The 17,004-nt window shown below is 42.2% G+C and overlaps 1 long non-coding RNA gene across 1 annotated transcript in view; it reads right to left on the reverse strand.

Annotated features, from left to right (window-relative positions):
* Window positions 1–1,342: 1,342 nt before the first annotated feature.
* LOC128325230 (uncharacterized) overlaps window positions 1,343–17,004 on the reverse strand; it is a 32,787-nt gene continuing 17,125 nt past the window's right edge. The window contains exons 2-3 of the long non-coding RNA XR_008307318.1: window positions 5,427–5,500; window positions 1,343–2,136 (exon numbers count right to left, since the gene is read on the reverse strand). This is a non-coding gene — a long non-coding RNA (uncharacterized LOC128325230). The remainder of the gene's footprint in view (window positions 2,137–5,426; window positions 5,501–17,004) is intronic.

Here is a 17,004-nt window from a genome sequence, read left to right on the forward strand (position 1 = left end):
TTGAAGCATTTCAAGACAACTCTTGATCCAAAAGGTATCAAAGGGTTACAGTTAAGATCAAGAAGAATTTAAAAAGGGGGAGGGGGCTGGTGTGCCAGAAACAACCTGCAATGCAAGGTCATTACTTTCCCTCGTTAAAGCAGTCTCAGTACAGTGATCTGATGAAACTTTAATTGAAATGCTTCAAATGATGCATTTATAAGGATGATGAGGTGGATGCTGCCCATTTATTGACCTCTGCAAAGAAAGATAGAACTGTAATGGGGTGAAAGTCTTAAGAGATTGCTCGAGGACAGTAGAGGCCTTTAATGAGGTAGCCCTTCACTCTTCAGTGGTAGGAAGAACTCTTCAGGATGCTAAAACGATCATACTGACAAATGTCAAAAAGATTTGATCTAACTGTGACAACCATTTACAAGGTAAAATAGTGATAATAAAAATAACACAATTTTGACAAAAGAGCAATGTTAGTTCCTCAAAAAATAACCTCTCAGTGTCTCACTTTCTCTCTCTATGGCTAGAGACAGACAAGAGTTGAAAGTGGTTTCAAACAGGGATTGGGTTTTTGGTGTGTATACCTATCCCACTTTTGCCTCTGGTTAGAAGGTTTTTCAGGATTTTTAGGTTGTTTCAAAACTTGCAGAACCTGATTGATCCAGGCAGCAGTGGGAGAAATGAAATATGTGTCTACATCATGAGAAGTGAAGCCTCTTTCAAACCACTTTTAACTCTCTCAAAAACTATTGTCATTCTTTGCTGTCAGTTTTTATCCTAAACTTCAAGGAATAAGACGGCTTTCCATTGTGCACCAATAGTTTTGTACATTTTGCACCATCAGAAGACAGCAATTTAACTGTGTTTTAATTGTGTTTTAATAGTTTTAACTTTTTAGTTTTAATTGTTGAAATGCTTTAATCTTTTTTGGCTGTTTTATTGTTTTGTGAACTGCCCAGAGAACTTGCATTTTAGGCAGTATAGAAATGTATAATGCTAATACTAATACTAATACTAATACTAATACTAATAATAGTGGTGTGGAAGCCAGACATCTGTGTGTTAATGTGTTGCGCTCTATCTAGCAATCTTCCACCATGTTTTGTTAATTAGAAGTTTGTCCCTGTGGGAATCCTGTAGGGAGTGTGGAGGTGGAGTCATAAAGGAAAAGGGATGAAAAGGAGAAGGAGAAAATGGAGTTGTTTCTGAATAAACTCTTCATTAAATCTACATAAGATTTCTTTGTGTTTATGAGGGAAGCACTACAAAAGATGATGTTATCAATATTATTATTTTTTTAATCCACATTGCCACTGAAGTTCAGTTTTAGCATGATAATAAACTGCAAAGACCACAATGACCTTAGAAAGCAAATACCTTCTTGACTACTTCTTCTTTTTTGGTTCTGTTATCTCTTCAAGGCAGGGAGGTCCATGCTTCTATCCACATGATTATCTTTTCATCCAGCTGCCAAGTTGTGAAATGTTCTGTTCCTGAGTTACTGATGGGGAAGTCATTTTTAGTGCTCTACATTTACCTCAGGATGGTATGTGGCTTTCATTCCCAGATAGTTAAACATTTCTAATCTCTCGTCAAAAGTAAGCTTGGCCTTAATGCCTATCTCTAGGCATTTTTTATTTTATGAGAGAAGGGTGAGTCTCTTCAGATTACTATCTTATTATTTAACAGGTTGCCTTGCTTTTCATAATCTTTTCTTCTGATATGTTCCTTGATGCATTGTGAAATACTTCAGCTGCACACGAAAGCTAAACAGATATGAAAACATGGCACTGGGGCATCAGTTCTGGTGTTTGAGAACCTAAAATCTGAAATGTGTTTCCAATTCCATATGTAAATATTGCATAAGTTTACAACAAAATGCTATATACATTTGTCTATGGTGTAAATTTCAAGGCTATCTCTTAGCATTTTTCATTGTGGGTAGGGTAGAGTCAACGAAGAGGTCAGAATTCCTGGATTTGTACCTAATACATGGAGGAGAGAAGTAAACTCCCTGCTTCCATCAAGAATTGGTGGGTAAGCCCTTCTCTATCCTCAGCAAGTTATCTTTCCAACTTGACATGCCCAACACGTCGGAGAGCTTTTATCCTGGTCTATCTCAATGTTTTTCCATTGGCATGGCTGAAGGGCAGAGAAGTAGAAGAGAAGTTCAGAGAAGTTCAGGAGAAGTGGAAAATGTGGCACATATTTTACTTCACTATAAAATATTCAATATAAAATATAGGTTTTCTATAGCATCCCACACAGTAAATTGATTTTGCCCCTTTTAACAGGATTACTGGGAAGATCCTTAGAATTTTATGTAACATATCTTTTTGCTAAGAGTGCTTCTGTTACTTTCTGTGTTGCTAAATTCTGCACGATTGCATATTCAGTCCGTCAAGTAATGGTTATATCTTCCTCATTTGGTTAGGCAAAGGTGTTTACTTTATTAGGAGAACTGTTCTTTGTCTAAATGTGGTTACTTTGATAGATTGACTGTACTGACTGTATGCTTGCTATGAACTGTAATTGCTGTGAATGATTTCTGATCAAGTACCATAATCTATCTATCTATCTATCTCATGCATGGTCTTCCACCCTTCACCTTGAACTCTGGTTGTTGCCCCTCAAGGGTAAATGGCACTTAGCTCTTGAAGAGTGAACGAACTTGCCACAAGACTATCAAGCCCATGTAGGACATTACTTGATTAAGGTGAAGCTCAGTGGGAAGAAGCCCTATGACATAGAAGGGAGCTTACCTAAAGATGTAGTAAAAGCTGCTTCCTCATACCTATCATTAAACTGCTGAATATATTCAAAGCAGATTTATATATTCAGTAGAAGAATAAAAAACTCTGAAAGCCAACATTTATCTCATTAAAGCATGTTGATTGAGACCAGATTTTGAAATGAAATGCCAGAGTGAATAATTCTACTGTAATTATTTTTTAATGATAGGTTTAACTTTTAATATATTTTTTCCTTGCTGATCAAACTTTGTTTTAAAAAGCAGCTATCCTGGGAATTATTACTAGCTCGGCGTGACATTGGGAGGCATCTACTGGATGTTCTCACTCTCTCTCCCCTCCCCACCTTCCTTCCTTCACTTCCTTGCTTGCATTTACAATCATGCTTTGCATTAGTGTTATACAATTAGATAAATTGTGTGTGTGGTATTTAAGTTTGTTTTTCTTTTCCCTAAAAAGTAACCAAATTGGTATTAAGTATTCAAGATGTAATCTCCACAGCAGGAAGCAGCAGATCAGATTTATCTTAAATAACTGAGGAACAGCAGAGCTGCAAGTGGAATGCATTTTCTTTCCTATCAATTATTTGTATGTCAGTTTAATGCTCAGGAAAGTTACTGATTGACTATGCGGGAGAAATAAGACCACTATTTACTTCCATGTTTATTAGAAAAATATTAGCATTTTGCAGTCATTCCTGGTAGCTTTGTTTTGGCCATTTACGGTTGCCAGCACCTATCGGTTATTGGTAAACCCGTCCCCCTAAATATTCTTGTTATCCTTGTATTTGTATCTTCCAGATGGCAATAAGCAGTGTTCTGAAGAAGCTTGAAATTAAGTTGAAGGTGAAAGCTTACTCAGCATCCACACACTCTTACAGACTTTCATTGGCCCTTCCAGTGGGATCGCATGTCCAGGTCACATGGCTAGCAGGGATCTTGCACAGTTTCTGCAGGGCCATCTGCTGGCCAGCTCTTGCTTTCTGTGATTAACCCTGCCACTTCCAAGTTCTACTTTTCCGACAAATAGGGGAAAGGATGACTTAATCACATACACTCTTTTCAAAACGCTCTTTATTGCCATCTAGAAGAGCCTTTAGTGTGGCAGCAGCAATTGTGACTTCATGACCCATAAATTGTTATCTGCTCCACTCCCAGATTAGTCTGGGGTGAGGGAGGCAGATGCTTCTGGAGAGGGCTTGCTCTTTGCCCCACAGAGCACCATTTTGTAAGGCACTTTGCATTACTAGCAAATTCACTTCACTATATTTGGTCTTATAAGAATGATGGTTAGAAAAAAACCCACCCCACCAGTTGAAGACTAGAGTTAAGACTATCTTATTTTGGCTCAAGTTCCACGAAGCTGGAAAATTGGAACCTAATGCTTATGCCTTAACAGACATGCCACATGATCAGTAATGATGTTGTGCAATGTCACAAATTGTGTTGGCTTACAATGTGCCCTCCATGTATCACACTTTTTCCTGGGCTCTGAGGCCCAAATCAAGATGAAATGCCTGACAGCAGCAAAGATGCTCAAAAGATGGTCTTGTGCTGCCTTGTGAATCATTTGAACCTTACTATATTGCTACAGGAATGCTCACTATGTTGCAGTATACAGTACATATCCAGAATAAGAAACTTGAACTATATCATCATTCAGCAGGGGAGCCCCAGGTGATGTGGTCATACTCCAGGAATGCCAGGGTAAGCCTTCCTGCCCAGGGTACCATGTAATCCTCTTTACCTATCTCCTTCTCATCCTCCCCTTCTGGTGATCTGTGCTACAGCTGGGGCTTTAAAAACAGAAACAGAAGCGATCACCTCGCTCTTTGCTAAATGAACAAAGAGACATTTTTTTAAAAGTGGCGATTCTCTTATATTTAGCAGGGGGAGAGCAACTGGTCCTATCCAACCCCAGCACAGCATCCCTCCAGTGGCTGCTGCTGGTATCTACTTTATGTTTCTTCTTCTTCTTCTTCTTACATTTATATCCTGTTCTTCCTCCAAGGAGCCCAGAGCGGTGTACTACATACTTGAGTTTCTCTTTCACAACAACCCTGTGAAGTAGGTTAGGCTGAGAGAGAAGTGACTGGCCCAGAGTCACCCAACTAGTTTCATGGCTGAATGGGGATTTGAACTTGGGTCTCCCCGGTCCTAGTCCAGCACTCTAACCACTATACCACACTGGCTCTCAGTATTATTATTATTTCTTAATGTATACCACTTTGAGAAGTTTGGTTAATGAGTTTATATTCATATGATATAAAGAGTTTATCTTATATTTATAAGATATGAAGCGTTTACATTTATATGAGTATATAAATATTCATAGTAGTAGGATCATGGACTATAGAAAACATCAGTCAGTGTAGCATCTTCTATAGTCTACAAGACCAGAGACTACAGAAAACGTTAGTCTTTAGCATCTTCTAAGTCTATGGCTCACAACAGTGGAGAAGCTAGCCAGTGATAGGGAGGCATCCAAAAACCTTTCCCTCTGAAGTTGGGACAAGCTCAGGATGGTGCTGTCATTCAGCTTTTAGTTGAGTAAAACCTTGTTTGCGTTGAGTCAGGAAAAGGATGATTAAAGGTGTTAGAAGAAGGCCCTCTTCCAACTATTGAACCTATCCTGCAGTGCAGGCTAATGAAGTAAGCAACAAACAGGCACAGGTCAACTCACATGAAGATTCCTTTAGCAATAAGTCAGGTTCCAAATATGGCAGTCTTGGAGGGTCAAAGGCAGTTAGCTTGGTCCTAAACAGGAAAGAAGTCAAATCTCAAAGACAGCAATCCTACATTCAATGGCCTAGATGCAGCAGGCAGGCAGGTTCCAGAAGGCAGAAATCCAGGGGTGGATTAGACAGGCGAGGCATGGCATGGCATGGAAAGGCCATCTATGGAGCAGCTACCCTGTCTGTCAGATTGCTTAGACGAGATAACCAAGCTTGATACAGCAGTTATGTATGGCCAGCTGGGTCCCATTGGCTGCCTAGAGCACCTGATCTGGCTGGATTGATGATCTGTATTAACCTTTCTGGTCATAAAATGGGTGCTGCTGTAGGGCAGAAAGGACAGCCCTTGTTTCTGCTGCCTGCAAACTGCCTAGTGACACAGAAAATAATATGCTTGGGCCCTGCTGCCCAGTTCCATGGCTCAAGCATTCTAGGTGCCTAACAAAGTTGTTTTTACATGGGGGAAACTCCCTGCGCAGAGATTATGTTCAGTTAAAGATGCTGGATCCTACTAATCAGCTATTTGGTGGGCAAGTGGGAAGAGGACTCTGTTAAAGAAATAATAATCGGGCTTTGTATAGGCAGCATCCCCAAGTGCTCAACTGGTCTGGATATTATATATGGAGCCTTCATTTGCATTTGTGATTCCCCATCCAACTAAGGATACACATGTGGGAGCCAGCTAGCTGGATTGGTGTGAAAGTGGCCTTAACTTGTCTTACAGCTTCAGTTGGATAATGTTTTAATAATTTCTTCTTGTAAACCGTTCTGCTGTTCCATTGTTGCCAAGTTTCACTCCAGAGACAGCTGCATTTCAGCAGCAAATGGAGAGATTACTGCGTCTATATGGAAAGTGCTTTGGGATTTTTCTAGATTAAAGGCACTATTAATGTAAGACATTATTAAGAAGAAAGGGAACACTTTGCTGCTTAAATGCAGGTGCTGTATAGCTTTCTGGGAGAGATGTGTTCCAAGAGAAGCGTTGGATTGTGTTGAAAAATTGAAAGCGCGAAACCTTCAGGCTCTTCCGGGGCTCTCTCCTAAATTCATTTCCCCCTGTATAAATAAAAATTAAAACACTTTGAAACTTTACTTTAAACTTTCTTCAAAAGAAGCAATGAAAGAAGAACATTAATAGGAAGGATATTTTAAAAATCCCACCATAAAAGAATGTTAAGCACAAGAGATAGCGAAGGGTTTTAGAAACGCTAATGGATGGATATTATATGGTATGAAGTTACGTAAGGAAAAAGAATGGAGGCAAAGAGGGCAAGGTGGTGAAGGGAGAGGAGGAGATGGGGAAACTATTGAGTGTATACAGGCAAGCCGAAAGGTATAAAAGAATTACACGAGTGAAGTATTGCCTTTAAGGAGTACATAGAGGAAAGGAAGGAAGGATGCTAGCCGAAGCAAAAAGGAAAATAAGGCTGTAAATGTGTCAAATAAATAACTGCTAGAGGGATGCATACATTTATTTTATTTTTATTTATGTATTTAACATATTTTTATACCGCCCAAAACTTACGTCTCTGAAGCTGTGTTATAAACTTTCTCCTATTATTTTGTGGAGCAATAATGGAAAACAACAAAAAGGTCTCTCTCTCTCTAATATAATATTAGTAGTTTTATAGTTAGACGGGCGTGGGGTGGAGGGATCCACAAGGATCCTGCTGTTTCTCATGACCAGCCTAACTCTGGCTGGGCTGCTCCTGGCTGGGTTAGGCTGGTCTAGAGAACAGCCTCTATATGTCCTAGAATTTCCTCTATGAGCCCTCTCTATTCTAGAGGGTTTCTGCTCTAACACTGCACCTGATTGGTTCCCCAAAATTGTACAAGATTTGAGATATAGGAGAATGGTGTTGTCTGTTGACCTTTGGCTACTGACTGGATTCCAGCTCCATACAAATGTCAGTAATTAACAGGTTTATTTCACAGAGATTTGTTTGTTTGTTTATTACATTTCTATACCACCCATCCAACAGCTCTGGGTAGTTTACGAAAACAAAACAAAATATAATCATTTAAAAATCAAACTTAAAATTATAAAATTTAAACAATTCAAATACAGTTTAAAACCGTTAAAACAATTAAAACAATTTAAAAACCCTGGAAGGCCAGACCAAAAAAATAAATGTTAAGGCTCTCTTAAAGGCCAGTATTGTTTCTAAACCACAAATTTCTGTGGGGACTTCATTCTGCAACCCAGGAGTAGCTACACAGAAAGCCTGATCCTGAGTCACCACCACATGTAATAATATGTGAAACAGAGGAAAAAGTATTGGCACTTTTGAACTTTGGTGCTGGAGAAGACTTTTGAGGATAGCATTGACCGCCAGGAAAACAAACAAATGGATCATAGAACAAATCAATCCAGAATTTTCACTTGAGGCACAAATGACCAGGCTCAAACTATCATACTTTGGACACAATATGCAAAGATCCAGCTCCCTTGAGAAGTCCATAATGCTGGGAGAAGTTGAAGGAAAGAGAAGTAGAGGACGACCAGCAGCAAGGTGGATGGACTCGATTACAACAGCAATGAATGCACCACTGAGAGACCTTAAAGGCCAAGTTGAAGACAGATAATCCTAGAGAGAATCTATTGATGTGGTCGCTAAGAGTTGAAACCAACTTGATGGCACTTAAACAATCAATCAAAATAATGTGATATCTCCAGGTTACCCCAGAGACCAGTCTGGCTACCCCATTTTGAACTAAATGAAGTTTCTGAACTACGTATAAAGGCAGCCCTATGTAGAGCACATTGCAGTAATCTAGCCTGGAGGTTACTAGGGATGTGCACAAAACTAGAAAACCCAGTTCGCCTCGAATCAAACTGGACCTGAGCCAAACCGGGTCCAGTCCAGTTTTGTACACACTCAAACTTGGCCTGGTTCAGTTCAAACTGAGCCTGGTCTGTGTGGACCCAAAGTTGAAATGGTAATCTTTTACCAGTAGAGGGGGGGACCGGGGGGGTTGTTAAACATAGTTGAGGCAGGAGGGGAGTCAAAGTTTACCTTAAAGGTGCTGCCACTGGCAGTGGCAGCTGCCGCTGGGGTGGGTGGGGATTGATTGTGGCAGTTCCCCCCACCCCTGCCAAAGCAGGCAGGCCCTGTAAAGGAGAAGGTGGGGGGACAGGGGGATTTGTTAAACATAGTTGGGGTGGAAGAGGTGACAAAGCTTACCTTAAAGGTGCCATTGGTGGCAGCTGTGGCAGCAGCTGTGGGGGTGGGCAGGGGTGCCTACGGCAGGTCCCCTCCATCCTCGCTGGAACAGACAGGCGTGGTTCAAGCCCAGTTCGGGACTGGTTGAGGCCTCTGCATATATGTGGAGGTCATGCAAATGGCCTCTGTGCATGCGTGGAGGCCATTCGCGTAAACTCCATGCATGCAAAGAGGCCTGAAATGGGCCTGCCGGCTCTGGCAGGGAGCCACTATAGCCACCCCTATGGCAGCTGCTACTGCAGCCGCCGGTGGTGACACCTTTATGGTAAATTTTGACTCCCCTTCCACCCCAACTATATTTAACAATGTCTCCTGGTCATCCACTTTACTGGGAAAGGGAAATCATTTCCAGGTTCCCCTTTACCAATTAGTTTCTTGCTGGCTTAAGCCAAACAAGGCCCAGTTTGGCTTGACCCAAACCCCTTCGAGCAGGCTCAAATTTGAGCTGGCTTAGACACCCCGAAAGGTTACCAGCTGGTGCACCACTGTTTTGAGATCATTCTCTTCAAGGAATGGACGCAGCTGTTGAATCAGCCAAAGCTGATAAAAGGTGCTCCTAGCCCTAGCCTCCACCTGAGATACAAGGGTGAGGCCTAGATCTAAGAGCACCCCCAATCTGTGTACCTGTTCCTTCTGGGGGAGTGTAACCCCATCCAGTACAGGAAGACCTATCCTATCCCTCAGATTCTGATCCTCCACAATGAGCAGTTCCGTCTTGCTAGCAATAGCAACTTCAATTTGCTATCCCTCACCCAGCCCATTACTGCCTATAGGCAGGCGTTAAGGGAATGAATACACCAATGATGATGATAAGGTGAAATAGATTTGGGTGTCATCAGCATATTGATAATACCCTGTACCAAATCCCCTGATGACCTCACCCAGCGGTTTCATGTACGTATTAAAAAGCACTGGTGGCAGAACGGAGCCCTGAGGGACTCGATATAATAGCTTCTGTTGGAAGAGCAACTATCACCAACTACCACCATCTGGAATCTACCCGAGAGATAGCAGCAGAACCACTGCAAATCAGTGAAGCTATTCCCACGATCACTAGAAACCAAGCTAAGAGAGCTGACCATCTCCAGAGCTCCCCAGCGATAATTTGGACCTTAAGCTAAAACACCTCTACATGATACTCTAATTAATAATGCTAATTACAGATTTCATTGCCTCCACTTCTTACCTAACCAATCTTTTTATTTTCCTGTACCCCGATCAGCCCTAAATAAGTCACACCATATCCCTGTCTTCTCATCATTTCCAGACCAAAACTTTGCACCAGTTGATACTGTAATGAACTCCTCCGCATAATCACATTGATCCCCCCCACTAGTCCAAAAATACAATTGGAGTGTTTAGCCAGCACCCTGGAACAGTTTCATTAATGGGGGAGGGGAGGTAGGTTTAAGCAGCCTTCCCCTCCGCCCAATAGCCCTCTCACTCACTCATAAGAATGGGCTCAATTAGTTGTTTGCTTGTTGTTGTGGGTTGCAAATGGGTGGGCTTATACAAGCATTGGGGTGGGGGTGGGGAGTCTAAAACAAAACAATAATCTCACAATGGAGGAAGAGCAGGGGAGCAGTGGCCAGATTGAGGGACACAGGGCCAAACAAACATGAGGAGCATGTGTTGTATGTGAAGCCTCACACCTGTTTCATTCATCGGAACCTTCCCCCACCCTCACCCCACCCCAAATTATTCAGCAACCATGATGGAACAAAGGATCAAATGCATCAGTCAGTTATTCATGGTACATTCGGGTATAAATCTTGTGAAAAACAGCTGGTAGAAGTATAGCTTTTGTCTTCCGTTTTTTAAAAAATTGTTTAATTTTAGCTGTTATCTTGCTAAATGGAGAGAAAGCAGGCAGACTGAAGTATGCATGATTTGGGAATCTGAAGTTAAAGAAAACAAGGCATTTACTTGGGAAATAGCCCCCAGGAACTAAATAAAGGGGCAATATGTTTCTCTTGCATTTTTTTTCCCCAAATTAACCTCTGGAAAAAGGTGTCACAGACTCCTTCTCTCTGAAAATGAGTAACAGCACAAGGACAAAGAAATGTCTGTTATAGATGTCCTTGTTATAGCTATGAGCAAATCGTGCGGGAGGTTTGTTCCCCACATTGCCCCCACCCACTAACCCCAGAACATTTACACAGCCCTAGCAAGTTTCCCAGGACAGGAACTCCTAGTTTATTACTTGCTCACATTGTCATCAGAAATTAATTTTGTCCGTGAAAGACAAATTGGCTGGTAGCTTATGAAGTTAAATGGGAAGAACAAGCAAGCATCTGTTTCTTCTGCATTTTGTCTCCTTGGTGTCTTACATATAAATGAATCTGAGTGTTCAAACTTAAATTAAGATCTTTGGCTAGATAAACAGTTAAAACTGGTTCCCATAGCTACCTCTCACACATAGCTGTGATTGCATTATAATCCCCTAGTAATCAGGTCTAAATGAAAGAAAGATGATAAGGGTGCTATTTTCAGTTTTCAGTACTGATTTTTATTAGCTCTCAATCAGATCGGGACTGCTTTGCCTTTCATCACATTGTGGCTGTGTTTGTAGAATCATTAGAGTTATAAAGCGTAAATCGTACCAAGGTGCATTTTCTTCTTCTTGAGGTGTTTTATGGAAGGAAAATTCAGAAGATTACATTGGCTGCTACAAGAAAGATTTGTTTCTGCACCTAGAGTGGCAATGTAATGTACGTTGTCTTCATTTATTCTGCATCCAGGCAAATGCCTAATGGATCACCTAACTTAAAGGTAATACATGGAAGGTGGGGGGAAACCAACCACTCTCACCAAAAGTACATTTATTGGAACATAACCGCAATGTATTTTGTATATATGTAGGTAGATAATTCAGCTATTTCTTAATTGGCTTTATTATCTTGTTTTCCATCTCTTCCAATGCATTTCCGCGCTCGGATGAATTATGGGCAAAACCCACAGTCTTGGCCAGGTGTCGCACAGTGTTTTCAGTGAAGCAAAGCAATCCAATATAACATCATGTTGCAGCAATATATGGGTATTTGTGGCAGGGTGTGTTTCAGCTGATGAGACATGTTGGTAGAGACTGGAGCAGTGCACTGGAGTGTGGTCAGCAGAGGAAGAATAGGGGTGGATGTTATGATATGAATAGACCTACCCACTGGAGTCCTGCTGAGATCAATCCAAGTCCCTCCCACCCTGTGCATCCAACCCAGTTCAAAAACAAGAAGCAAAAACAAGTCCTTTGGGGCATCAGGTGATTTTAATGGGAGACTGACTTGACCAGTTCAAGCCACTGTCAGATAAAAGCAATTCATTTTGTGATTGTCAGCTGGTAACTTCCCATGGCTGGTAACTTCCCAACTTCACATATACACTGATGGGATCTGAGCTGTCAGTGACTGACTAGGAGAGAGATCTTGGGGTTGTGGTAGTCAGCTTATTGAAAGTGTCAACACAATGTGCAGCAGCTGTGAAAAATACCAATTCCATGCTTGGAATCATTAGGAAGGGGATTGAAAATTATCTGACATTATGCTAATTTCATAATGTCCTTATACAAATCTATGGTGCGGCAACATTTGCAATACTGTTTACAATTCTGGACACCATAACTCAAAAGAGCCAGCGTGATGTAGTGGTTAGAGTGCTGGACTAGGACTGGGAGACCCGAGTTCAAATCCCCATTCAGCCATAAAACTAGCTGGGTGACTCTGGGCCAGTCACTTCTCTCTCAGCCTAGCCTACTTCACAGCGTTGTTGTGAAAGAGAAACTCAAGTACACCGCTCTGGGCTCCTTGGAGGAAGAGCGGGATATAAATGTAAAATAATAATAATAATAATAATGACATTATAAACTAGAGAAGGTGTGGAAGAGGGCAACCAGTCTTGGGGCCATTAGGGCCTAGAGCATCTTCCTTACAAGGTGACTGCACTCCCACATCTGGGGCTTTTTAGTTTACAAAAAAGACAGCTGTGGGGCGACATGATAGAGGTCAATGAAATTATGCATGGTGTAGAGAGAATGGATAGAGAGAAAATGTTCTCCCTCTCTCATAACACTAGAACCAGGGGGTCATCCCATGAAACTGATTGCCAACAAATTTGGGACTGACAAAAGAAATCACACAATGCATAATTAACCTATGGAATTCTCTGCCACAAGATGTGACTGGATGGCCTTAAAAAGGGCTTAGATAAAGCCTGGATGCCTTTAAAAAGGGCTAAGATAAATTCATGGAGAACAGGTCTATCAATGGCTACTAATCTGAGGGCTACAGGCCGCCTCCAGCCTAATAGGCAAAAGACCTCTAAATAACAGTTGCAGGGGAGCAACAGCAGGAGAAAGGGCATGCCCTCAGCTCTTGCCTGTGGGCTTCCCTGAGGCATCTTGTGGGCCATTGGGTGGAACAGCACTAGATGGGCCTTGGACCTGATCCAGCTGGGCTGTTCTTATGTTCTTATGAGGCACCTTCCACCTAGAAACATCATGTTTTATGCAACGTGAAAGTTTCAGATCCATTTTAATAACGAACTATAGTTAGAAGTTTCCTTTCTTTCTATCAGGACAGTGAGCTTGTCCACAAACCAACAGTGCTCCTTTTCTCAGAAGCGGACAGTGTAATTGTGGTCTTTCTAAGTATCGACTATAGTTTTGGATTTTAAGTTTTATTTTTAATAGGTAGGGTTATGAGTCAGGGGTTGGAGTTAGGAATTAGTAGGAGGGCCAGGCACTGGAAACAAGACTGTACTCCTACCATGACTGTCCACCTTTTGTCATGCTCTTTCTGGTAGTTGGCAAAATCTCATTGGACTGGTCTGATACCAATGTCCCTGCTCTTGTGAGCAGATTGACTATAAAACTATGAGACCTCCAAGGTCTCTCCATTCTATTATATGATTCTATTATTTGCCTTAATACAGAGAACTCCTTTATGCATGTGTATGGGTTTGTGTGCTCACAATGAGACTTTTAAATGTCTGAAACCAAAGGCAGGCCCTAACATTGCATCAAAAGCTATTTTTTTCCCCAAAAACAAGTTTAAATGCTGCTGTGAAGTACTAGAAAGGTCTTGTGTGCCTCACTGGATCAGAAACATAGTTTCTTTTGTGTCTCTTATATTGCTAGTACATTCAGTAATCCAAAAACCTTTGGTTTGAGATGAGAGTTAAGATGCTTTACATTTTCACTTGGGCTCAAAAAAGAATGGAAATTGCAAGTTAATGTGCCCATCTTAACTTCTGTGCCATATAAGCTGTAAATATTTGGTACTTTGATAGATTTAGAAATGAGGCTCTATGCACCCACACTTTGCCTTGATCTTTCAGTTGGACAGTGGGCTGGGGAGGGATGCATGTAGGCAGACATTTAACAGGTGCATCTTCCCTAATCACTTCCTAGAGAAGCCCCTAATGAATTTCTGCCTGATGCACCTCTGATCAGTAACGTTGGCAGTTTAGCAAGCCATTATAGGAGAAGGGAAATCAGAAATCTAATAGCTATTTCCCCTTCTGGCTGTCCTACAAGCCCTTTGACTGCAGGGAGCAGTGCCAACTACCCACAGAGACTCACCTGGCTCCTTTGTAATGCCAGGTCGGTCCAGAATAAATCAGAAATAATCCATGATCTGATTATGGATGAAGGGGCCAACCTGGTATGTATTACAGCAACTTGGTTGGGGGAGGCTGGTGGCCCAGTTTGGTCCCAGATTCTCCCTCCAGGGTAGTTTGTTGAGGAGCAGGTGAGAAGATGTGGGTGGGGAGATGCGGTGACTGTGGTCTATAAGCATAATATTTATTTATCTATCATCTAAATAATGGTATATAAATGTAACAAATACATAAATATTTATATACCACCTATCTATCTATCTATCTATCTGTCTGTCTGTCTGTCTGTCTATCTATCTACACACACACACACACACACACACATCTAGTCGGTGTACACAATCCAAATTACAATATAAAAATAAAAATAAACAGTTAAAACACTTTCACAGATTAAAAACAATTCACAGAGTAAAACAAAACAATTTCACAGAATAAAACAATTTGAAATTAATTTTAATTAAAAGCCTGGGAAAATAGGTGTGTCTTACCATCTCGCTTAGCAGGATCCCTGTCAAAGTGTCTGGCAATATTGAATGTATGAACTTAAGATTGGGGACCAGGAATGGATTGATACTTTTTTTGATGTGCCGATCACCCTGCTGCCCAACAGAGTCCCTAACTGAGCTGAAGGACTTCGTCTTGGGCTCGGTGTTGGAGTCTCCCAGGCTTATGGTGGTGGGGGACTTCAATGTTCACTTTGAGACCAATTTGTCCAGGGTTACTCAGAAGTTCATAGTGGCCATGACAACTATGGGTCTATCTTAAGTGGTCTTGGAACCAACATATGTTGCTGGACACATGTTTGATCTGGTCTTTTCCTCTGATCTGGTGGCTGGTGTTCCATGAGGGGTGTTCCATGAGGGGTGTTCCATGAGTCTTTTCCTCTGATCTGAGGCTGGTGTTCCATGAGGGGTGGGGGAACTCCTGTGATTTCCCCTTTGTCATAGACAACTGCCATCTGGTGAAGGTTGGACTCACAATTATGTTCCACCTTTACAGGCGTAAGGGGCCTATTAGGATGGTCCACCAGAGAAGGTTATTGGATCCAATACGATTCCAAGAAGTCTTGGAAGGATTTAGTGTTAGCTCTGCTGTTGATTCTGTTGATGCCCTGGTGAAGAACTGGAACAACAAACTCACCTGGGAATTATTCGCACTTGGCTTCAGGCTTTGGGGTAAATGTTGAGCGAAGCCACTTCGAACTACACTCATAGCATTGAGGGAAGCAGTCCCTCCCTCTGTTCTCGGTTTTCTTTTGAACAAGTTCACATGGCAGGTGTCAGTGTTTTCCTTCTAGCCAATGGGGGGTGGAGAGAGAGCTCCCTACAGAGATAGATCTGCATTTCTGAAGAGAGCATGCCTCTTATCATGCTAATGATTCTACTTCAGTGCCTCTCCCACTTGCTCTGACATTTTCAGAAAAAGTAGCTTAAAACCAGCATTTTAAAAACCCGGAAATACGTCGAGATAAGCCAGAATTCGCATCACAAAGCCCGGTTTGTGTGTGGAGTGGATCCAAGAATCTTGAAGGGACTTTGAGGTAAGTTTGGCTGGTGTGTTAATGCACACACTCTCTTCTGAAGGAGATTTGGGGCAGAAGCCCTGTGCGTAAAGCCTCCAGGGCAGTAGACATGATCGGTCCTAAGCATCCTTTCTGACCTGCTTTGCAATTGGTCCATTGGTATACGGAAGAACTACGGCAGCTGAAGTGGCAAGGTAGATGATGGGAGAAAGACTCGAGTCTAATCCAACAGAGTACAGCATAGAGCACATTTGAAGACCTATGCTTAGGCAAAGAAGCAATTCTTTTCTGTCTTTATTGCATCTGCAAGCCCATGTCCAACAGGAAATAGACACGCGGGAGTGTGATTCTGTTGGTCCTTTTGGATCTCTTGGCAGCTTTGACACAATTGACCAAAGTTGTAAACAGCTCAGAGATGGAAATTTAGGGTGGTGTACAAATATGATAGATAGATAGATAGATAGATAGATAGATAGATAGATAGATAGATAGATAGATAGATAGATAGATTCCTCCAGGAGCGTCTGAGGGGGTTAGGAGTGGGAGGCACTGCTTTGCAGTAGTTCAGCTTCTATCTCATGGGCAGATTCCCGATGATGTCCCTTGGAGACAGCTGTTGTTCAAAACATGGCATTCCCCAGGGCTCCATACTGTCTCCAATGCTTTTTAACATCTACGTGAAAGCGCTGGGAGAGATCATCAGGAGATTTGGTGTGTGGTGTTATCAGCATGCTCATGACACCTAAATCTATTTCTCCATGTCAACATCATCAGGAGAAGGCCTAACTTCCATAAATGCCTGCCTGGAGGCAGTGATGGGCTGGATGAGGGATAACAAATTGAGACTAGGGATGGGTCCGGACCGGTCCCGAGGCCATTGTAAAGGCCTCTGGACCGTCCGGACCGGTTCAGACCTGGCCAGTTCAGTCAAGGTGGAGGGGGTTCCTTTAAGGGCGGGGAGGGTTTACTTACCCCTCCCGCCACTTTGCCCCCTCCAGCGCTCGTATTTACTGTAGAAATTGGGGCGGCAGGATACCTCCCTGCCGCCCCTTGCCCCTCTGCAATGCAAAAGGCTCCGGCAAGCCTTTTGCGCACATGCACGTCGCGTGAGAGCTTTACGTCTCCTCAACGCCGGAGGCCCGGTCTACCTGGCCTCGGCCCCTGCCG

The sequence above is a fragment of the Hemicordylus capensis genome, chromosome 4 (genome assembly GCF_027244095.1).
Source record: "Hemicordylus capensis ecotype Gifberg chromosome 4, rHemCap1.1.pri, whole genome shotgun sequence".
Lineage (NCBI taxonomy): Eukaryota > Metazoa > Chordata > Lepidosauria > Squamata > Cordylidae > Hemicordylus > Hemicordylus capensis.